The sequence below is a fragment of the Centroberyx gerrardi genome, chromosome 20 (genome assembly GCF_048128805.1).
Source record: "Centroberyx gerrardi isolate f3 chromosome 20, fCenGer3.hap1.cur.20231027, whole genome shotgun sequence".
NCBI classification, from domain to species: domain Eukaryota; kingdom Metazoa; phylum Chordata; class Actinopteri; order Beryciformes; family Berycidae; genus Centroberyx; species Centroberyx gerrardi.
The window spans coordinates 8,303,947-8,328,583 of record NC_136016.1 but is presented as its reverse complement, the minus strand read 5'-3'; the positions used below and the strand labels follow the sequence as shown (position 1 = coordinate 8,328,583).

The window sequence follows — 24,637 nt, the reverse complement described above, 5'->3', positions numbered from 1 at the left end:
CGATTATGTGCATTGTTATGCAAACACAGCGCTATAGCAGAAGATGTTGGAGCTTGTTGGTCCATGAGTGATAAACCCGGATCAAACCACTGAGACAATTGCTGTTTGAGTGCGGGTGAAATCAGAAGATAGCTGGAAGCTGAGATAATGATGTGGTATCAACAGATAAACTGGTGGTGTGAGGCAATAACAGAAATCCCCTCTATTGTAAACTTAGGAGTACACAAACACTATATTTAGACTGAATTCCATAGACCCTGTTTGGATTATGCCATCTCTTTGTTGATATTATGGATACGTATCACAGCCAGTTTTTCCACCGGCGGACTGGAAAAATGTAATCAATCCATCACTGTGCCGGCCGGTTTTCCTGACAATCCACTCCACTCCACTAATCCACGCCTAAATACAAAGACTCTCCCAGTCTAAGCATGGCATCCACAACCACAGTGGAGACCCAGGCCTGCAAAACACCTGCTTCATACATTCAGCGGCCCGGCTTTCACCAGGTGGAAACGGCAGCAAAATTCCACCTTAGCCACAAATTCAGTCAGAGAATTATTTTTTCTCCACCCGTATGAAACATAAAGAGGTGGTAATTCATAAAGTGGCCTCTGGCATACAATTAGTAAACACAAGCATAGGGAGCAGAGAGGTGGATAGTTGTTGGAAGTGCAGCGGGCTCAGAGCGGCATGGTGGTCCGAGCTGTGTGACCCCTGTGTGTGATGGTGTGATGGCCGCTTTTTTCCGACGGCGCCTCGCACCCAGCCAGCTGGAACGCGGTCCTCGAGCGTGCTTTGGCTCGCACGCCGCGCGGCTGACAGTGAAGCCAGCGCTCTGATTGCTTCCCTCCCGCCTCGTACCTGTTTGGGCCCAAATAGCTGTTCCTGTGCAGCGCCGGGAAACTGATTATGCTGAGCAACGCGTGCTGGGAGAACACCAATTACCCTGATGTGCCTTTTCATGTTTGCACATTGTTGAGCAGCGCACCGGCCGGTGTCCCAGGTGTACGCCACGGCGCACATGTCTGGCCGGGCAGCGGCGGTGACAGCAGAGGTGACTTTCTGTGAGGGATGACAGGGGAAGATGGAGGATACAGCCATGATTTGAGTAGGAACCGTCTTGCCTAGGAATATAAAACCTACTGAAATAGGTTTTGACAAGTCATACACCTAAATGTAATGTACTTAATAAAAAAACCTCTCTGATTCTACAAATGCTACTAGACTAGACTGTGATATACAGTTGGTTTGACTACTGCTGACAAAATGCACTTATTGTTAGTTGCTTTGGACAAAAGCGTCTATTAAATGACGTCATGTAATGTAATGTAATGTAAATGGATACAATTCAGCCTGTCAGTGTAGACAAAGGCTTTATTTTCCAGCTGACTGTTGTGACCCCGTGGCCAGTGAAGACACATTTGCATGTCAGGGTGATAACAAAGGGAAAAGGCCAATTAAAGGCCCTTTATGTTTCCCAAATATTAAATAATTTATTGAATATTTTTTCAGCTCTTGACTGCCAAGAAAAAAATTGCAGCTAATTTCCACTCCCCCCCCCCCCCCCCCCCCCCCCATTCTATCCTGGGGTTAAATATCCTGCCTGAAAAGCACATTTTCTTCTTCACGCAGCATCCAGCTCACACTAGAATTTCTGAGTCAGCATTCACAGAGTGTTTGTGGTTTGATGTAAATGCCTGCAATAAATAGATGACCCGCGTGAACTGTGGCACTGCACCTTGACCTCTGGGCTGCTCTGTACTGTTAATAGTCTCATTGGCACTAAGCTGATGCAGCTTCTCACATTCACCTGAACACCAGATGAAGAAGAAGAGATGGGCAACTGGAGAAAATACTGCAGGGTTTAAGTCAGACTAAGAAAGCTTATTTACAGCTGTATGCTAAGCTGCAATATAACCGCATTCCATTTTAGTGCATAACAAAATCTATAATCCATTTCAGGAAAACAACAAAATACTGCACCATGACGGTTTTTTATCTGTCTTCAAATAATAAATATATTAATTTGTTAGCAGCTATTGTATGCTGAGACATTAGGATGTATCAAAAACTGTTTCTCATCCACATTTCCTTTAATACCATCTGCTTGGGCTGACTCGTGGAATGCATAAATGAACAGTTACTGGAGGTAATCATGTTTCCTTTGGGGCAGAATCAATAGAAAGAACACACACATATGTCGGAAAGGTTTTTCTGTAAAAGGCCCAAACCTGTGATGATAAAATTTCCCAGCACCTCTGAAGGCAGCCCGTCTCAAAAAGTGATTTGCGATCATCTCTACAGGTCACCGTTCCAATCAAAATGTTCAGGTGTGCAGCAGGAGAACCTCTGTGCCATTTTTACTTTGGGTTGTAAACCCACTGATTTGCTTCTGGGCTTGTTTGAACAATATCAATATCATTTTTGCAGGTTTGCTGGAAGGGGGGGCAGACTTAAAGCTAGTATTCCATGGTGCTTTCCACTGGGATCCAGCCCATAATGCCTCTATCCAACCTCCCAGGCTGAAAAACAATCATATGTGAGCTGGAGGTCTCTCGGAGCGTCTGCCTCCAGTAATAGCAACGGCCTCTGTCTGCTACAGACAAATAAACATTGGCCATGGTGGAGGGCTTTATACTGCAGGAGCACCTTCAGCCACTACCAATCCTGGCCCAGTGCAGGCTGAGACACTCAAACAAAAGCCTCAAGCACAGGCAGACTTACAACAGTCTCAGGCTATGAAAAAGATACAGCGACTGGCCGTGACCTACCTACCAACAACGCTACTGAAGCACAGGCTGTATTGAACACAAATGGAAAAAAAAAAAATCTCAGTCAGGTAAAGTATGATTCAGGTATGAATGCAATAAGGATTTAATAAAACATCCTTAGCTACCATTTTAAACCAGGTTACCGTTTGAGATTCAAGGCCGAGAGCGTCCAAATGAAGCATCGAGGAGCGTGCTTTAATCACAGTGTTCATTAAAGGTGAGCAGCAGCATCTGAGGAATGTGCAATAAGGTTTTGGGCTATTGACCGAGTGCCTCTCCTGCTTCAAAAAAAAAAATGCAATGCGGTAATTTGTGCTGCGTCATTAATCAAAGCAACCACTTTGATTAAAGATTTCAGGTTAGGAGTGTGAAGTTGACAGATGATAGCTTTTTAATGGTCTGAGATCTGCCATCCCACATGTGATATTTAGCTATAAATGGAATATGCAAACACAAGGGATTATCCACAATTAGGGATGCATCACCATGAATATTCATGAGAGGAGGTTGTGAGTGTAACAGAATCTGGCTCTTTATCAGCACTCTGCAGTTACCTACCCCGGGCCTTTTAGTGACTCAGAAGCCTCCGTTTGATCTGGTGTCGCATCTCCTTAGTCAATTTATCTTTCCTCAAACATTTCCTTTGACAGAGATTGAGACTGATATGAAATAGCAGATTATTGCGCGCGCTTTGTTTGTCGGCACTCGTGTTCAGTAAGGAGTGTGGAATGGTAAACAGACTCTAACCTACTTTAAGCGCTCGCATGCGAGTTAAAGTACAGTAAGCTTACGGCTTCACATGCCTCAGGTAACATGAACTAGTCTTTACCAGACTCAGTTAAATATTTACTCGTCTCAAAAACATACAGGCAAATGAGAGCTGGCAGATGTTGGCAGGGAGAGGACGATACTCGCCCGCGTCTAATCTTGCTCTAACATCCTCTGCGTGAGACACCTTTCGCCAAGCAGGTGGTTTCTCAACAATTTCACACGGGATATGATCCATTTGCGTTATGGGAGGCACAAAGTGTCCATATTTTAAACACTCTGCAGATGTTTTCCACTAGCAAACGGAGCAGAAGGAGTGGAACATGCTAACTCGGTCCATAAACAAGCAAGTTTTTATCCATCCTGGAACTTGTCTCACCCTCAAACAGCTTCCATTGTCACGTCCAGCAGGTTTGTTTTTAATGTGCGAGCACAGCCGCTGCTACAGCAGCAGCACTGCAAAACACAACATTGACCTTTTCTAGGATAAATGAGCAGGAAACTCTGCGTAGATGTTTTGAGACATTCTGTACCGGCTGCTCAACAACTTGGCGACCGAGGAGGGCATCAGTGCAGACCAGAAAGCAGTTTCCAGTGGAGAGTGGCCTTCATACTTTCCGCATTAAAGGAACGCGAGCATAGAGAATGTTCAAAACCACATCTCCTTATAGTCTGAATCGCACTGACAGGCAAGAGAGACCCTCACGCTTTTGCACGCGGCCCGACGTGGTCTGGATGATATTTCCATCAACACGCTGTAACAGGCCATTGCAACCCAGTTAAGAACACTCTGATCGATCCCACACTCTGATTTCTTCCATCAAAGGAAAAGAGAGCTGTGATGTAGCCTATCGCGCTGCGCGTACCATACGCTGTCATATGGCAGGTTGCTTCAAAAAAACAGCTATAAATCTATAAACAAGAGAAAGCCTTCTCTTGAACCAGTACTCTCCATAGTCCATTCCGTTTGAAATGTCAGATCTGATAAGTGGTCAAAGAAGCAGCTTCAGTCCCTTTGTACATTTTTTTTTATAGATAGCCTGACTTAAAGGGTCTGCTGTCTTGTCAATATCAAAGCCCTGTCATTTGGTCCAAAGAATACAAAAAAGGAATATTGACTCTGCCTTTCTTTGACTCCCTAACTCTCTATCTCTGCACTATTTGTACATTTATGAACCATGAGCAGTTTTAAGTGCAAATAAAAACTTTCTTTTGATTTATGTGTTTATAAATCAGCAGGGATGCTTGTAGCCTAATGGTGAGCCTGTTACTGGAAAGATGCTGGTTTAAACCTCATATTGACTGTGAATGCATAGTGAGGGGAAGTGAACAAGCCACAATCTCCCAGAATCTCTGCTCACTGCCCTTGAGCAAGGCACTAAACACGTCACAAATGTATTCGTATTCAGCTTCACTCGTTAAATAAGGATTAAAAAGTGTCATTTTAAATTTAGCAGTGTGGGTTTCACAAGATAGAATATGATGTGCTATCTGCTACTTTCCGATTTCTTCTGCAGAAGGCAGCATATCACTCCAATATTCTTTGTTATATGTGACTGTCCACGTCTCTGCTAGTCTTCTGAGAATGCGGTTCTCTTTCCGCTTGCAGGTTAATTTACTGTGTCCCCTCTCTACTTGATGGCTTTCGTAAACAAAGATGAATTATTCCCCGGCAGTAGCTATGTATCAAGATAAGCATCTCAGACAGATCAACTGGTAAGCATGCAGCGGAAATGAAAACCCAACCGGCGCTTAGTGATGAACAGAGGAAAACAAACAGGGGAGGGGACGAGCGAAAACTAAGCTTGCAGATGTGGTTTCATCATAGAACGCAATTCATCAATTCTAATTGCTTCAAGTAGTATTGGTGGTACAGTAATGACCCTATTTCAAACCACTGAGTGCTGACGAGCAGCTATTGTGTGTGTGTGTGTGTGTGTGCGTGTGTGAGTGAGTCAGTCTTGCATGGAAAAGATGAGGCAGTTGTGGGGAGTTTGAGCTCACCCTCCCTCTGTTGTGGGACAGAGAGAGCGGAGCCCACTTTGAACTTGTGCCCCAATTTCTCACAGTCGGACACAGCAGGCATCATCCCACTGTTCTCCCATGAAAGCGGCTCGGACCAGCCATTATCTGACAATAAAGCCTTTGGCTACGCGGTATGGTGGCCAAAACCCCAGGGGATGAGATAAGACGTGAGGGTGGATTTGGCTCTCAAAGCCGTAAATCTTTTTTACATGTCGCCCCAGCTCATGTTGGAGACTCTTGGCTGCATGAGCTAATTGGTTCAAAGGACTCTCCCAGCTCAAAGCTATGAGAATAAAATGACCGACGGAATCCCATTGGCTTTGCCCACACGTAGTCCGTCTTGGTGGAAAAAGACAAAAGGAAAGGGGCGGAGATACATTTGGAATGAGAGAAACGATGATAGAGAGATAATAGCAACAAGAAAGCATGGAATTAGAGTGGGAAGCGTGCGAGAGACAGCAGCTTGGAGGGGAATGGTGACCTTGGACTTGTGCCCATGGCTGTTTCAGTCGGCAGACCCTCTGCTGGTGCTGGGAGAGCTGCAGCTCCAACACCTTGAATGAGTGTGAAACAGCAAGCTATCACAATAATGCTCAGGAGGCATGCGGTTGTGTGTGTGTTTGTGTGTGTGTGTGTGAGCACGAATTTGAAGGTCACAGCCAGTTCTGAGCACCAGATGCACGAAAGGCCTAGTTGCTTATAGAGCTTGAATCTCGCTCCGGCAGCAGATCAGCGCTGCTCACCCAGACTTGAAACAAGCCAAGTCAACACATCAGAATGACACAAGACAAAGTCATTTGCGTGCGATGACGAGGAGCCAAAGTAACCCCCCTGGCGGTTTCTAATTTGAGCTGTTTTTAATTACGGTCCCCAGGGATGTCACATCTGTCTGGGAGTTGCGGAGAGGTCATTATCTCAGACTTCACTTCAGCTGGTGCTGTTTTGCATTCTGAGCCCAACAAATGAGACGGAATTGATACATTTCCTTAGTTTCATGACTTTGGTTCTTCACTCCTCAAATGTGGTCAGTAGCATCCCACAAAGCTGTGTTTTCTATTTTACGGGCCTAAGCGAGCACAATATGTATTTTGCCAAATTCTTGTGATGAATACTCCTGTGTCCACTTTCCATTTCCTTCCACCCCTTTTTCTTAACTGTTGTCTGATCCTCCCATTCCTCCTTCGCTCTATATTTCTCCAGCGCTCCATGAATGGGACCCAGTGTTATTGGAGGATGTGAAGTCACCCCCTTGGCAGAGGAACACAGGATGGCACCTGGAAGGAGCAGCTGTCTCCCTGTCTGTGACTGACAGATTGCAGCTTGGGAACCCGGACAACAGCCACACAGCCAGGCAGGCAGCGCCCTGGACACAGGCCATACAATTAATCTCCACCATCAGCCTTATAGCTGCAGCCATTTTTGACTCAGCCATCGCTCCGGTTCAGATTTACTCACCTATGTTCCCGCTCCAGCCCGATGACACAGCTCCAGGCCCGAGCCCAGGTCCAGCTCAGGCAGTGTCCCCCTTCTCCACTTCTGTACCGGGAGAAGCTTCTGAGAATTAGAGACATATATCCAAATAGTTCAACAATTCAGCTGGAATTCTGAATTATATACTATATGTCTGTCTAACTTGATAGATCAGTGTTTGACAGGCCTTTAGACATAGCCTTAGTCGCCTCCTAACTTAAAGCCAGCAGGATGTATTTCTAATGTAATGTGATCAACTAATCTATTGCACAGAAGTTGATCTTGGCTGATATTTAAGGCTCCCGTATGAATATGAATGGCTCTGTATTTTCTGGGATCTCTTCCCGCAACAAGAGGAGTCTTTCTTTCATTCCATTGAATGTGCTGCCAAGGGCCTGGTCAAACTCTAGGGTTACATGGCTCCATGAGAGCATTGCTGTCTGTCCGTCCGCTAACCCAAGTCACTTTCACTTTACTGTCTCGGTGTGGTTGATTGAAATTATGAATTTGCGCAGTGAAGTATGTTTAGATTTAGGCTCAATTTTAGGACCGGTGGCTGTACCAGCAGTTAAATTGTGCATACAGACAGCAAAAGATTTTGTTCAGTTTCTCTTCCAAAAGGCAAATGAGTAAAACTGAATGAAGGTTTCCACTCCACAGTACACGATAGTTTCCCTTTAGAAATAACCCAGGCTTGTCCAATTTTGTGCACCGTTTTTCACAAATAGACTCAGCACCTGCTCTCACTTTACTTGTCATTTAGAGATATAATTGCTCGCTGTGCCTCATAAGTAGGCTACACAAAGTCTTCTGTAATAGAAGTGATGTTCATGCTCAATCTGGATATTACATTTTTCTAGAGTAATTCATGGGTTTTATGACCTGTGCTCTTTGAAAATCTCTTGTGATCACGGAGCTAAAAAATCCATTTCAAGTTCCTCGGGCAATGGTTTTTGCTGATGTTTAATGAAATGGTTGCTGTTGGTCACTCTGATGATAATCCGCCACATGCTTTGATTCATGCGGCATCCCGCAGTGGGTTTTTCCATTAAAACCATGTTAATTTCTCCATGGTCAAATGTGGAGGCGCACAGTCGTCACGCCCCTGTAAATTATACAATGCAAGGTGCAAATCTTGTGCGTTAAACCAATTATTTCTATTTGATCTCCGACAAGAACGCTGTAGAGCTCTTGTGCCTGTGAAATCAGCTTTAATCACACTTATTTGCATGGAAATGGATATTGATTGGCGGAGATAGCCACACAGCTCTGTGGCTGCTGTGCCTCTGAAAAGAAAAAAAAAAAATCTCATTTACTGCAAGTCCTGTCCTCTGGGGGAAAACGACAATCACAAGATGAAAAGGTGATTTTGTGATAAATATGTACGACAAAACGCGCAGGTCCTCGGGGCGCGCGGGAGAGGGTATATGCATAGGTGAGGATATCAAACTGGATACAGTATCAAACTGTTTGATATGTAGAGGAAGAAATATGATCCCCTGTGGTGCACACCCTGCAATCCTGAGCACAAGATTTGAAGTGAGCTGAATGAAAAATAACATGTGCTTCCACACCCTGGCACACAGGAAACCAGGCAGGATGGCAGAGCTGTAGTGCAGAATGCACAACTCGGCAACACTTCAAAAGCTGCTATGTGGTCTCCCTCAGTTCGAACATAAACATCACAAAAATACACTCCTCAAGCTGGGTTAGCGGCGGCTGAATCAAGGGTAAACTATGATGATAACGCCGAGAATAACGCCACTGACTTCTGATTGACAGGTTTCCATTACTCTGGAATAATTACTTCATCACAACCCTCTTAGAGTCTGTATTTACATGGCCTTGCCGTTTAAAAACCTCATTAATTTCCCCTGCAAAATGCAAATGGACGCAAATAACATGTTATTTTATGTACCTCCAGTCATCTTTTATTTCATGTGCCTCTCTCAGCTGCTATTTGAATGCCTTTGTCGGCTCATTAAAATCCCCAGGCCCAAACCAATGAGGCTTTTTTCCTGGCACGCTGCGTCTTTCACATTTTCCTCAGAGACACGCGGAGTGGTTGAAGAAGAATTTGCTGTCCAGTAAAAAAAAGCGGTTACTTCCCCATTATATAGCACTTATCTGCATATGGAAGCAAGCATACTCTCTGTGAAAACACGACATCTCGGCAATGACGTCTGCTTAAACTGTACATTTTAGCCCATGACATCATCATTCCGGTGGCAGAGTCCTGTTGACTGAGGAATCCTTCTATATATGAAACCATACGGAGGCAGCGGCAAAGAGCTGCATGTCTGTTACTAAGGAAACAGCCAAGGGAGCATTGTCTATGTATTATATAGGGGGTAAGCTCTCCAAATAACGTCTGATGAGGAGTGCATGCCAAGAAAATGAAACACTGTCAATGCTGTGCAATACATTTGGTCACCACTCCTCATCCCTCAAGCTGTCACACTCATTTGCCTGGGATTTCTTTGGATCTGTTGGGAGAATTATCTGTCGCTCTCAGTGCTGTTAGAACAAACACATGCGTAAAAATTCAAATCTCGACAGAGTTAAGCTGGAGGTTAAGACGGAGACAATTAGGCTGTTCCATTTACTGCACTTCTGAAGCCTATTAGGTACAACAGTCTATATGGACAAATGAGTCAATGAGTTTCCATGTGACATGAACACTACAAAGCCTGTTCGTCAATTCAGTTGTAAGCAAACAATCACGCTCGCCCTCAGGATAATGGTGTTTTTTGGCACATTTGTTTTTAGAAAAGCTGTGTGTGTGTGGGTGTGTGTGGGTGGCCTGGGCACTATGTGTGCGCTGGGTGTAAAAGAGAAATTGAGATCGAGGAAGAGATACTGCGCACTGCGTTTCCTGCTTGTGTCGTTTGAAAAATGTTTGTGTGAGCGCGTGTGCGTGCATGGTGTGTGTACATGTTGTGTTACATTATATTGTGTTTGTGTGGGCACCCGCTGTGAGCGCGTGCATGTGTGTGTGTGTGTGTATAGTAATTGTGTGTACGTGCACTGTTGTTATGGGAAAATGGGTGTTGACCCGGCCTGGTAAACTGATGTATGGCATCCTGTCTAGTGTTGCAGGATTGGACTCCATTGGCTCTCTCCAGAGACAGAACCTCTTCAGCCTTTTTTCCACAAGCAGCAGCTACGAATGCAAGCAGGACCCCATAAATCAAACGTGTATTTCACGGGGAACTCTTCTGTTTGCCTACTCTTTGAGCTCAGCTTAGAAGTGCTGTCAATGCACGATGCAGTTTATTGATTCAAGCGAGTATTGCAACAGAAATATTCAATTTTTCCTTTCATCTACTGATTTGAAAAGAGCCCCCCCCCCCCCCCCACCCCCCACCCCCACCCCCAAGCACCAAGAGCTATGACAAAGACGATGGGGCATGGCAGCTTCAATAGAAAGTTGCACTATGCTGAACTGCTGAGGCAGCACTGTTCTTTATGGAGTCAGGTACAGACATCTCCCTCTGATTCTTGAGTCAAATAGTTTATGCAATATTTAGAGAGATTACGTCAGATTAACATGTACAATCATATTTTCCTTTTGATCCGGGCAGAGGCCATTCACCAGCTTTAGTCATCTGAACTTGCAGGAATCCCTCCAGACACTGTAAGCTAAGAGAAACATCCAGTCCACCAGGATGACATTGATGGTGGTAAATTTAGCCTGCTCCGTGTCAAGCCATAGGGGTTTTTGCATTATTTATTGACATTATGTTAGTCTATATCAAACTAGACTTGAAAAAATCATGAGTTCCTTTACCCTGTTTGTAATCTCATGCCTCTTCTGCTTAAGAAGTTAAGAATATCGTTCCTGACTGATGAAAACCTCAGAACTTCAATTTTGGTCATTTTCATGTTTGAACTTCAGATGAAGGATCACATGCTCGTCTTTGGGTTGAGAAAATTCTACATCCCATGGGTTTAGAAAACCTTTTCAAAACTAAACTCAAAAAGTGCATGGTCATCAAGCTAAAAACAAGGCTATTTTTTGTAGTTCCTCAAAAGTTGACATTTTGGGGATGCAAGGTTATCACCTGACAAAGGGACAGAACTGGAGTCGCGTGGTTATTTCTGAGTCACAGTAAACCAATGTTTACTTTTCTGCTTACACAATGTAGTCATCATATGACAACTAAAAACAGCCTTTTTTCATAACATTGTATTATATATTATAATCTTATTAAAGCACTTTGTATCTTTATTTTTAAGAACAGTGATATATATTATCATTAGGATTATTGCATTCTAAGCAGACTTTCACTGATAACCCTTTTTCAGCAATACTGCTAAATGTCATCAGATGCAGATTTGTACAGATGCAAATGTGAGGATGAATAAAGAAAGATATTTTTTATCTTGGATATTGCCTTCCTTAGTCTTTGCTCAGCGCTGATACTGGTGTAGAATAGCTCATATAAATATCATTAGGGTCGTGGTGTAAACACTGGTCTGCCTTTGACATACACAACACAGAATGAATGAGATGAGTAATGCCCTTGCTGGAATGAACCAGGGCATCTGCTGCCTGCGCTCTTGGGATTTACAACCACGCTTAGCAACAAACATATTTGCACCGAGGACAAAATAAATGCATTTCGTCCACTTTACATGACAAAACATGTTGGGAGAGTATTCACTGGAAAAAGTGAAACATTTTAGGCATGAGGTAAGCCTTCCCTCTCCCCTCGAGAAACCTCCAAGATGATTTTATCAGACAACTTTTCCACCCCCTCATGCTAACAAGCATGTGTAAAAGCTATTATTTCTAATGTCATATAACTATAACTATGTCCTCCACTGCCCTGCCGAGTCCTTTGCAACATTTAAACTCTTTCCATTTTGTGGAACACAAAAGCTGTCTAATGCAGTGGAGCTGACACTGCCTGGCTGTTAATAAAAAATGCTGCAGCTGTGGGGGGTCTCGCTCGGCACAGAGACTCTTTGCTACTGTAAGTTTATTTCTCACGATACGAGTCGGGGTGAGGACAATTTCCCTCCCCTGATCCAGGTGAGATGGAGACTGGAACATCGCACGTCTTGGGATCTTATCCTTATGGACACAAGTGAGTTTATTACAGGGGATCAATCTGACATAAGATGACTCTCAATTCAATTGTCAACAAACCTAATAGATAAAGGTCATATAGCCTTAGCAAAATAAAACACTTGAAATAATTTAGTTCCAATTTTATGAGCTGTGTTAAGAGGCTTGAAATAAATATTTGAAATTCTCTGATCAAATTTGGAGGCTTAAAAAATATCCCATTATATGGTGGGAAACTAAGTGAATTTGATTTGCTGGCCATGTAGACAGCAATGTCAGCAAGCTGATAGTTATAGTATGCAAAAAGCCAATAAGGGAAGTAATCATCCCAAGCTATAGCAAAGCTGACTAGCACACATTAGCGCTTTCATCTTTGGCACGCCATTTTGTGTGTGACGAAACAAGCAATTAAATCCATTGAAGTGCCTCGGCCAAACTGAATTACCTGTGGTTTTGGTCCATATATCTGGTAATTTGATTCTCTGAAATTGGCTGGAGGGTGACAAAAACCAACTGACACAAAGGGTGTTAGGAATGTGTATGCAGACTCTCATATGAACACACACATTTTTTTTTTCTGCCACCTTCCTGATATGATGAAACAAATAAAGCAAACTGCATCACACCGGGGTTTCCGCAATGAGTGGAACAGAGAATTTTTCAAGCTTCGAACGCGTAGCAAGATAAAACAAACACAGCGGTAACTTTTTCGCAGTGGTTTCCTTTTTCACCAGGCTTTAATAGAAACTGAGGCTGAGGCAGGCTGTTGCTGTGAGGCATGTCTGACTGCAGACGTGAGGCAGACTGCAGGCAGGGTGACTCATATTCACTGGATGACTTGCTGTAGACACCATGACCGGCCATCACACCATCATCATCATCATAATCATCATCATCATCATCATCATCTTTGTTGATGTTGTTGTCATCATAATTTTTCTTTGAGGAAAAATACTTCCAAACTACAAACTGTGTCACCCAGCTGATTTGATGATAATACAGTTGGTGGACACAATAATTCATAATGTGAGCAGGAAGATGAAATTCTATGAAATCCATAACTACCCTTGGGCTAGTAGTTTATTGCTTTGAATGAAAGGACATGCTGGCTGTATTGGATACAGGAGGCTTTCGAAAGCAGCATGTTGAAAACGGCAACTGTTAACTTAATGCCAGTCATTACGATGATGATGATGATGATGATGATGATGATGGTGATAGAGATGGTGATGATCATCATGCTGATAATGGCTGACAGCTCAAGCTGATGAAGAGCGTGACTGCTGAGTAACTCGGTGACAGCGCTGACTGAGCTGTGGAGGCGACAGAAAATCACTGAAACGTGATATCAGACAACATATTTCTGAGATGAGTTTGTTTTTGGTTGGAATCGCGGCCACATGCGGAGACACTGTGGTCAAGCTCTGATTCATGTCGGTTGTCTGAATGCGTCTGCAGCCAAAATGAATCACCTCCCATGTCTTCTGTCTACATCTCTCTGTTGGGGTTCCTCAAACAACAGCAGTTGTGTATGGCCTGAGACAAGTTGGACTGTCTGCCTCCACCCCCCATACACACACACACACACACACACACACACACACACACACATTCACCCTCTCACCACACAAATTGATAGGTGTGACAACTGGCCTTGAGGTTGAGGTCAGAGCCTTTGCTATTCCTGTTGAAGCTAACATCGCTGTGCATTCCATCAGAAATTGCAGGCTCAAATGCAACACTCAGTTTTACCCCTGCATGTTATATTATTCTGGAAAGAAAACACCTTGATATCGTCTAAATTTCCTGCATTTGAACTCTTACAGAGAGGTTGTGGACACCACAAACTCACCACAGCTTAAAAACAGAGTGAAGAAAACAGAGCAAAACGTAGCTATGATGTGCCATCATATAGATCCTTATTTGCCATAATGGTGTGAATAGCCTGCCAGTGAGCAGCTGTCTTGGTGGGGCCTCTCCCCTCCCCCACTGACTCCCCAACCCCCCAACCCCCTTCAACCTTACCCGTCTACACTAACGAAAAATCACTAGGCTATCCTATGATACTCCTATAGGGACTTATAGTGTGTGCGTGATACTCAGTAGTGACTTTATAATTGCCTTATTATACTTTAAGATATTTCTTTTTAATTCCTATGGTATCACTATAATATTCCTATAATAACCCTAAAGGGACTTGTAGCGAATCTGTACTACTCATTGTGTGAGTTCATAATGACCTCAGTATACTTTATGGTATTTTTATCTTTTATGGTATCACTATAATATTCCAATGATATTCCTATAGGGACATATATATTTTCCTGTGATACTTATATAGTATAGTAGCTATCCTTCAAAAATGTATTATAGGATAAGTATAGTTCTATTTCGTAAAGGACGATGCCCCCCCCCCCCCCCCCTTCAACCCCCTTACCCATCTACAACAGAGAGAGAGAGAGAGAGAGAGAGAGAGAGAGAGAGAGAGAGAGAGAGAGAGAGAGAGGCGCTGATTCACAGCCTTCATACTCTACTCGGGGAGCTTGAGAGAGAGAGAGAGAGAGAGAGAGAGAGAGAGAGAGAGAGAGAGAGAGAGAGAGAGAAAGACAGAGAGAGAGAAGCTGTCACAACACAGAGTCTAACTTGTGCACATGTACCGCCAACAGAAGAAAGAATAATTAGAAGGACTCACAAATGCCGTTTATCCCGTCACTGGCAAACGATATGGAAATATACGTGCCGGCAATCAGAAGTTGTTTGATACGGGTGGTCGTGTAGAGCTGCCGACTTCAAGAAGAAACTCATGGTAGGCTATGGCACAAGATTATTTTGCATGTTATTTAGCCTTTTGCAGTTTGAATGCTTTCATTGCCCTTCTTGCTATTGAGTTAAACCGAAAACTCTACTTCCATTTCTAATTGTTTCCGTCAGTTCCTTTCATTTTAAGTTCATACCCTCGTTTTAAAAATCAGTGTTGCATAGCCTCTATGACCGCGACGCGTTTTGATTTTCTGTAACATTTAAGCTAGTACTTTGTGCAGAAATGGCAAAGTTTGAGTGATTTTTACTGTGTGTATCCTGTATAAAACCGGAGACACAGCCAATATAACGGGCTCCTTTCAGGGGAGAGGCACCCGCTGCCCGTAGAGAATGAATGGGTTACTATGTATTCTAATGTAACTCAAGAGTTGAGTCAGTTTTCCTCGGATTAAAGTGGTAGAAAAAGCTGCTGCGGGAGTTAACAGTTCGCCGTGTACACTCGCCTGCCGCGAAACATGTTGGGGGGAAATTAAAATATCATCATTATTACCGGGAATATCTTCACCCACTCACGTTGCCACCAATTCTAACGGGTGTTTTGCTTATTGGCTTTTACTCCGACACACAATACAAATCTACAATAAGATTTTTTTTTGTCACATTTTCTCGGTTATTGTGCGTGAATATTTGGCTTCTATTCAGGGCGTGCGTGGGTTCTAAAGCCCGAGACCCAAAACAAAAGGATTTCTTCAAAACAAAAGCTGACCAATGGGAGCCAGGCAGGGGCTCCGGAGGGACGGAGTGGTCCTCTCCCCTCTTTGTCCTACCTGAGACACCAAATAGACCATAGATTGCTTCAAGGCAGCCAGGGACTGACTGCTAATATAGGCAGAACACCACGCTGTGCGCCCAATATAGAGCATTATTCTACTGCGTTTCATTTTTCAGGTGAAATCCTGCCCTTGTATTGGATTTCCTGCAAGAGAGCCCCTTATTGATACAGTGGGGTTTTTTCTGGGGAGGTGGCCCATAGACCGAGGTTGGTGCACGCGCACAGAGACGCATGCACACGCACGCACACACACCGTATAGTTCTTTTTGCAGATCATTTTGTGTTATGGAGATCAGTTGGCTCCTGCTCCTGAGGACCATCGCTGACCCGGCTGTCTCATCACCTGTTAATTAGCCGGAGTTCACGCGATAACGGTCTTAATGGAGTCCCGCACTTATCACAGATTAGAAATCAGTGTCAGTGTCAGTGTGCGGCGTTTAAAATGCATCTCTAAGAGATAAGGTTGCTGTTGCATTGTAGGGGTTTTGTAATGATTAGGGAAGTGAGAGGGGTGATAAGTTTTGGTTGACGGTTGAGACATCACATCTCTTACAGTAATAGCTATTGTTCCATCTTCCCTTTGCCTTACTTTCAGGCAGAGTAATAGGGGGTTTTAATAACTTGAGCTTTCGGTTAACCATACTGTTGCTTGCCAGCACCTTAGGCATAAGGGTATTTCAGACAAAGTAGTTGCTTTAATCTCAGCTAAAGCAGGTAAACAGGCTGAAAATGCTGCCCATGATGAGTTTGTGGGAAAATACACTGTATAGCAGACTTGTTCTGATGGAGGGAACTGACAGATTTACGGCCCATATTTCATCGTGATGCAGGCAGAATGTTTATATGACATGGCTAGACTCTGTGTGCCATGTCAGAGTATCTAGCTGTTTGCTTACTAGTTAACATGGAGTCTGTGTCGGGAGGAAAGATGTGGGCGTCATAACTATGGTGGGGATTCTTTCTCTCTGTGCAATATATTATTATACAGTGAGTGGGATGCATGATTAGAATGATTTAAATGCCACGATTGGGTGTAGTGTGCGTGTCTTCCAGCAGGCACTCTATTTTGTTACAGCTTATTTAATCTCTCCCACCACAAAACTCCATGAAGCGAGTTGAGCACTTTGATAAATTACGTTGCCCGAGATAAGTTAAACTATATTTCTGGCTTATCGTTCTTGATTTAAATGCAGCATCGCTTTAGTCTTTGTAGAGTGTTGATGAAGTGCTCATTTAAAAGACCTTAAAGTAAATAAACAATGAATCACACTCAGTGCCTGCCACACATTATCCAGCATCTGCATATGAAGCAGTGCTTTGTAATTGTCTGCAACACAGAAAAAAATGCTTAGCCAATCAGAAAAGACAGAACTATGAATGAATGCCATTTATAAGTTATGACTCTTTATCAATTATGAAAAAGCAAGATGTCAGTGTTTTTCAGCTGGACTTGTATTCCATGTAAATGTGATCACAGTAGGCAGTGCAGCATTGGGAATGACTTTTCTATCAGTGCTGGTTTTCATTAAAGATTCCAGTGATAATGCTCTTCTCAGTAATGGATCAAACAATAGACTCTTAATTATGGCAATACAGACAGAGAGGGAATGCCTTTGTTATTGAAATCTTTGTTGGAGATTTCTCAAGGGAAGGGAATTCAATTGAAACGGCCAAGGGAATCCAAGGGAATTCAATTTAAACAGCCTTTTTAAGGCCACTTCATAATGAAAACTGGGAAGAATGTGACAGCACACATCCCTACATGCACAGTGCTGTTGGCCTTTTTAGATTCATGGACACCCATCAAATGTATCCTCAACAAATGCAGAACCACAGACTGGATTAGTGGGAGTTCAGATGATGAAACGAGTGTTTCTTCAAAGCTGTTGTTTTTGTGAAAGCAGGGCTCTGTGTGAAGTCTAATTTCATCTGGGAATTAGTTGGTTTTATTTGACCGTCTCCATCCCATGTTGTGAGGGGATTGTCTTTGTGTAATTTGTAAAGCATACATAGCGAATTTTGTGCAATGGAGCATCCTTTATTAGCCGCGACACTTGGGGTCCAATGAAGACTTTCAAGTGGATTGTTCTGCCATCCTCCATTTAGTCTCACATAGATTTAACATGGTGGCAAACTGTTTATTCTTGTGGTTTAATTTTCTAAAGAAAATGGTGCCATAACTGCCATTATTCTATAATTCTGGAGAAATGGGTCTATTATTTGAAAATAGATTCAGATTTTGTTAGCGCCCTGGCTGTGCTATGGTTCATCCAAATTTACTGGAAATCAAAACCACAAATAGGCTACACATTGTGTTGCACCCCATTATCCTGAAACTTTCTGCCAAATTCCACAGCTGCATGTCCCCTAATTTGGCTTTCCACAGAACACAGGCTGACCTGGGACATTTTGAACCAGACAGGCCAGGGGTAAGAATGGTGCACTTGGCTGCCAACCGGGTCTCCTCTCATTACAATATCTCTGACCAGTTCTTTAGAAATACTGGATTCCCTTTATTCCCCGAAGAACTCTCACGTCCTGGCCCTGCTCTGACCTCAGACACCTTTTGTTGTTTCTTTGGGATGCATGTCCTTTTTCAGTATGAAAGCCTGAAGCGCCACTCTGTGTTTCTCAAATGAAGCATTTGACCTCTTTTTTTTCAGGGGTCTTTTATTTTAACAAGCCAGTTAGTGCTCCGGGAAGCTTAGCCTCCAGTGTGCATCAGGGACTGCTGTGTGGAGCTTGACAGGCTCCTCGAGGGCACAGGGCGCACAGACCATCAGCTCCTCCACCCATATGGATGCAGGCAACATCGACACATAACAGTGTCAGCTCACTGTCTTTCAAGAATGATGTCATCCTCATCATTGGATTACTACTGCATCTTAAGCCCACACAGTTTTTGCGAAATTGGTTTACAACCTCTCTGAAAATGTTATAATTGTGCCACTTGTAACCCCTTGCTTTTATGCAACTTTTTATGGTCATAAATTTGGTTCCAAAACTGAGTTTCTATTATAATTACATATGCTTGACTGGATGAAGCATCTTTTGTATTGCAGGCTCGCTCTCCAAGTGATTTGGTCTTGGCCTCAGCCTATCCCAGGGTGTGAATTTTTGCTTGTTATTTTGAAATTTGACCTCACTCAGTTTGATATTTCAGAATGCCAATGCCTAGAGATAAGTTGCTATTAGTGGTTTAACAAATGAAATACTGTACATCCTGAATCTGCACTGGAGACACACAGTATCTCATTGGAATGCAGATGGTTGCTTGCATCAACACAAATAAAACAGAGATGCTGACTGTCAGATGCTGTTTTATTTTGTATCTCTATTCAAAAGTAATGGCCATTCAGCAGCCTATCAAAACATGTCAGGTTTTAACACGCCGTCTTAAGCATCAAGCCTGTCACGGCAAACCCTTTGTTGCATAAATGTTTCATAGACTGCTGTTCCTGGGAGCTGCTTTGTGCGCTGCCATCTATGTGACAGCAGGCTCCAGCTTCAGAGTAAATGATCAGTGGTGGAGATGGTATCCGGCTGCATTGAAGTGTAGGAGTTGGACTTTGACTGCAAGCAAAATAATTGTGCATGTGAGAGCCTGGTGATGGATGGGTCCTCCAATGAAGCAGTGTTATGTATTCCTGATGAGAGCAGTGGATCACTGGGCAGAATTTATGTGAATGTGGAGGAGCAACGACTCAAGAAGATGCTGTCTGTCTGAAGCAGCAGTCCAAGGCTATTTGTCAGCGTGATTGATGAGCTTCCAGTGATTAAGCTAACATGCTGACAGACATTAATCTGCTTTATCTTGTGAATGACTTGAATGGAAGTCTTTTCTCCAACGTTATTGGCTCTAGCAAACAAGGGGGAGCGTGACAGCATCCTTGCAGTCTTCATTCTCCTTCCTGTTCTAGTCAATCTTGTCATATGTCATATGTTTAAGAGCCATTTTATTAACGGCTCTGTCTTTACACACAGTACCAGAGGTGTAAGTCAGCCATACATGATGTTTACAGGACCTATTTGTGTATTAGAACATGAGACAATATGTGTAAGGTGGCCAATCGCGCCGGGACTTTGAGGTGGAAGTGCTGAGTAAGAAGGTGATTCTGGCAACCCGGAGCTGCTGCACGCCACTGCCAAGTTGTGGGTCATTGCTTGTATTAATGACGCATGAGAAAATAAACTGGCTTTTATTTTCCTCACCATCTGTACTGAGTTGCACCATATAGATGGGATCTGGCAAATGAGAACACCCTCTTGCAGCTAGTAGTTTGATTTATGCCACTGTATGACATGGTGGATAACATTACTTCTGTTGAGAAAGTTGTGGCTTTTCCTATTAAATATCCCTAATGGACAAGTGTCTCAGTGGGCAGCATTGGTAGTCAAAAGCTCTTGACTCATAGTGTGCTCTTCACTATGAACTTTGACAACATTGCACTATGCTGTATAGTTTCTACCTACAGGATATGATACTAAACTAAAAGTAGGAATGAGTATTTTTAGGCCCTGGCTGTTGTACGTTGTTTATCCGTGAATATGCTTCTTTTTTTACTCACATGATTTTTTAAAATCTATATTTACTTAGCCACTGGGTCATGGACGCTTTCATGTAGTGCCATGGAATCCCTTAGGTTAGCAGAAAGACCCAGTATTAGTGGGTGTGTGGTACTCCCGGCAGAAGTATCTGTCTTCCAGATGTCACTCTAATGGGCCTCAACACAGACCTGTGGGGACCCCGGCAATGTACAGCACTGGTGGGGAGAGATGTGTTCGTTTTCCAATTACCTCCGGCTACTCCTTTCAAATGAGCAACTGCGAAAGCTTTCAATATCGCAGTCATTTTTCACTTCCCTGTTTTTTCTGAATGACCTACAAACCATTGAGATTGCTCTTGATCCTTTCACGCAGCTGTGAAAGGATCTGTCTCATCTCTGAGCCGCAGACAAGTGCAATTTCTATTTACTCTGTCTTCCGTGTAATGTAATTGAACGTGTGGTTTAAGTCGTGATCGCGCCAATAAGCACAATCAGTGACCCAGGGAGTATTTAACCCAAATACGAGGCGATGTCTCTACATGGTATTCTTTCATAGCTCAGACTGGTAAACAAAAGTCTGGTGTGCACTCGCCAACCAGCCGTACCGTACGTCTGTCTGGGGTCAAAGGTCAACATTGAGTTCCGTTTACCAGACAGACTTGAAATGTCCAGTTGAAGTGTCAGACTCCCCTGCGGGGCTGTTTACATTTTTCTGGCTTTTTGGCAGTTTGGAGAAACACTCCAAACTGGCCCAGGTCACTTTGAGAGTGCGAAGGAATTTGTACAAATGTTATTTTCATTACTGCGGCTATCATTTTGTGGGATTATCCCTGCCAAGTTAATTTGGGTCTGGAATTTTATATCTGTGCAGCCGGCCGTTGCCAGTATGAACCTTGGCGAACCAGTGAAGGGCAGTAGCCTACACTGTGGATTTTACTCTTTGCAAGATGGATGTGCTGTTGTAGTCATAACATCTCTCTCCCTCCCTCCATTTGTCACGACTTGGCCAAGCAGATACAGTTGTGATTAAAGTGCCTTTGCTACAATCTACCTCCAGAGCATACTGAATAGGACGGATATGTTATTGTGATTTATGCTCAACTACGCACTCAAATTACAGTGTAAGTGATCCTTCTGTGAGAGGGGTGGAACATATTGGCAGCCTTAAATGAGATGCCAAAAACTAAGATACCATTGTAATTAATCCCCCGCATTAAAGAGAGACCCCTTAATGCTCACCCTTAACTTTGAGAATTAACCTGCCATTCTGTTAAGCCTGAAGAATTTGTTCAGGCTTTCATTATTGTCAGGTCACAAGTGTAATGTAGCAGGGAAAGGATAAAGTACAGCTTCTTATAAGTTGAAAATCCACAGGCCAAGTTATTGTTATGCGTCCTCTGGGATGCCCTATAGTTGAATCCCCCGAAATCTGTTCGCACCCGCGGTGCAGTAAAGTCAACCGACTCGGTAATACATTTCGTTAATTCACACGTTTTCTTGGCAGTCATAAGCCGGCACTCCTCAATCCGAGCGCATAGCCCCTATCTGGCAGGAGGCTCGCTCCGTACTAGAGACGGAGCGCCGACTTCTAACTAGAGGCTACATGCAGCTCCACAGGACTACTGTGTCTCCCGGAGAACCTCAGAAAGCAGAGATGTACTCAGATGTAACAGGAACCTCCTCTGAAAACATCACAGCCTGTAGTGCTTTTCTTCACCATAACACATAGTCACAGATGGAAAAGGCGTACTCTTTAATAACTAGGCCTTTGGCTGACTTTCCTCAATTCAGTGAGTGGAGATGGTGCCGCGTTGGGCTTCAGCAGCATCCAAGTTGTGTCTGCAGAGAAAAGCTGAATTTCTGTGATTGCGCCGAGCTACTCCTGGAACGGCTGGAGCTGGGGGATTTGAGAGAGATCATGGTTTGTTTTTTGGGAGATACTCAATTTTTCCTCCAGCTCTAGTCATTTCTAGAGTGAGAGTCTGATAAGTAAACAAGTTTATTTGATGGAAGTTGAAAAAAAAGCAAAAAAAAAAGCTGGGGAATCACTCAACTGGAAAGCAAGTTTCTTTCAAGCCTCATTTGATTTAACAAATGAGCGTCTCTTTGCTTTCCTTACTTAGCCGTCCAATCCTCAATGATTTGCACATGCACCAGCCCCACTAACCTTTTCCCTATTACAGAGCGTTCCAGCAGTGTTTCTCTGAGTGCCATCACCACCTCCTCCCGTCTGGCGGGCAACTGCCGGCCGAAGGTTGTGGTTGTACAGTACATGTGTCTGGTGAGGACAGTAAAGTGCAGGCATGACATGACACATCCCAAGCATCTCATTTGGTCTGTTGTGACTGGGCTTGGAGAGTGGAAGACTCTATCATTAGCACCCCTACGCACCAAATTACAAATTCATCACACAACCATTCTAAAACTTTCTGCAAAATGAGCAGTACGTTAACCCAGAGCATTACCTTGCGCTCATTGTATTCTAATTCTGTATCAATTTTTTTTTTTTTGCAATCACATCGTAATAGAGATGACAAGCAGTGATGTCTTTGCTCATTAGGCGTACAGCTGGGACTTAAGAACAAAGGATTTAAAACAGTTCAATTATATTTAATTGTATTCTCCTAGCTAGAGTCGCTGAACAGTTAGACACCACTGAGTATAATTTCATCGCTGTTTGGTGAAAGCCTCGTAACTCCAGTTTTGGTGATTTTCATGTTATAAGGATCACAGGCTCCTCTGTGGGTTGAGAAAATTCTACAAACAAAAACAATTTAATTAACTCAAAAATGCATGGTCATCAAACTACAAACAAGGCTGTTTTTCTTAGTTTGTGAAAAGTTGACATTTCATTCAACATAATTTATCAAATGCTGGATATCATTCAAAATATTGTCCTCTGAATGATTTGCAGTTTTTCCCAGAATCAGTCTGTACACGTGTTTGTTGCATGTTGTGTGACGCTTTTGTTGTGATGTTCCCTGTTTATTTGTTCTGTTCAGCACAGCAAGCTGTAACCAGTTGTTAGACATGTTGACTGCTTTGATCTATGAGTTTTCTTTTCTTTCCCTGTTTAGTTCTCATGGTTGTCCCATTCTTGGGGAATGTTGTGCAGATGTGTCATGAAGGCGCATTTTAGTTCAGGGTTTAACTGCAGTGGTTTACCAACATGAATTGCATTGTGACTCCAAAGTATAGCGTAGTGTTTACAGATGTGTCAGAAAAATAGCGAGGGCGTCAGCAGACAGGAACACGTAGATGGAAATGTACTGTCAATGTGGAAATTGGAATTTGTTGTAGATGTTGGACGGTATCGTCTAAAAAAAGTTTGCTTTCAAAACAACTGCTACACAAAACAAACAAGCCTTAACCAAAGCATTTTCAGTCTTTTTCTTTTTTTTTTCTACTTTCTTTTCTTCTTCCCTTCCCTCTTTTCCCGTTTATCCTCAAATCTTGTGTGAGCCGGTTTGGGCCGGAGCCAGTTATGGTGCACCGTGGGTTCAGAGACATTCCACTGGAAACTGTAAACATTCCCATTGGATTAATTACCAACTGCTTTTCCCCCAGGTCTGTCTGCTGCTTGTCAAAGTGGAAGATTAACAGTAGATTGAACTTGGATCCAAGTCTAGGGAGCACGCTTGTCAAGCCCAATGAGGAGTGTAAGGAAACGAGTAGGAACAGGTGTTGGGAGAGTGTTGAACAAATGGCAAGGTGGATGTGGTAGGAAAAGGTCAGATGAGGTAGAGGGATGATCTGCTTCACTATTTATTAAATCACTGCATGGTCTTTGTTTCATTCTTATTTTTACCATCAAACCAGTAAAGAGCTGATTTGCGCCCAGGATTTCCACTTTTGAAACATAGCTGTACCGTTTATGGAATGCCTTTTATCTTTATTCTAGGAAAAAAGATCTGTTGCAGACTTACAAACGGCGCCTGATGTAAATGTTACAGGTCGTCTTGTCAGTCGCCGCCCACATTGTTGGCGATCCGACGCTGCTAAGAGTTGGACCTCGAGGGGAAGAGAAACTGATTGGCACATATTTCACAAATCCCAATAAGACCCGATCCTCCCACGCAGCGCTGAGTATCCATGAATCGGGATGTCACTTTTGCCCACTTCATAGTCACTTAGTGTGGTTCATTTACGCGTTCAATTTCAATTTCTTTCACAACTTGCATTAAGTCCCTCTGTCAGTCAGCCTTTATTAGCTCTGTCTCTGCTATGTCTCTTTCAGCCCCTTAGCTTTTAACCCACATTGGATTGTCAACGAGACAGTTACATAATACATAAATAGAGAATTTGAATTAACAAGAGACAACATCTGACCACTGACACAGAATATTAGATGGGAGGGAAAAATGGAACAACAGAATTAAAGTGACTG

At 43.2% G+C, this 24,637-nt stretch overlaps 1 protein-coding gene across 1 annotated transcript in view; it reads left to right on the top strand.

Moving 5' to 3' along the window:
* Positions 1 to 14,706: 14,706 nt before the first annotated feature.
* Positions 14,707 to 24,637, top strand: part of chst15b (carbohydrate (N-acetylgalactosamine 4-sulfate 6-O) sulfotransferase 15b) — a 30,679-nt gene continuing 20,748 nt past the window's right edge. Inside the window, exon 1 of the mRNA XM_071907869.2 lies at positions 14,707 to 14,917. The gene's annotated coding sequence lies outside the window, so the exon portion shown is untranslated. The remainder of the gene's footprint in view (positions 14,918 to 24,637) is intronic.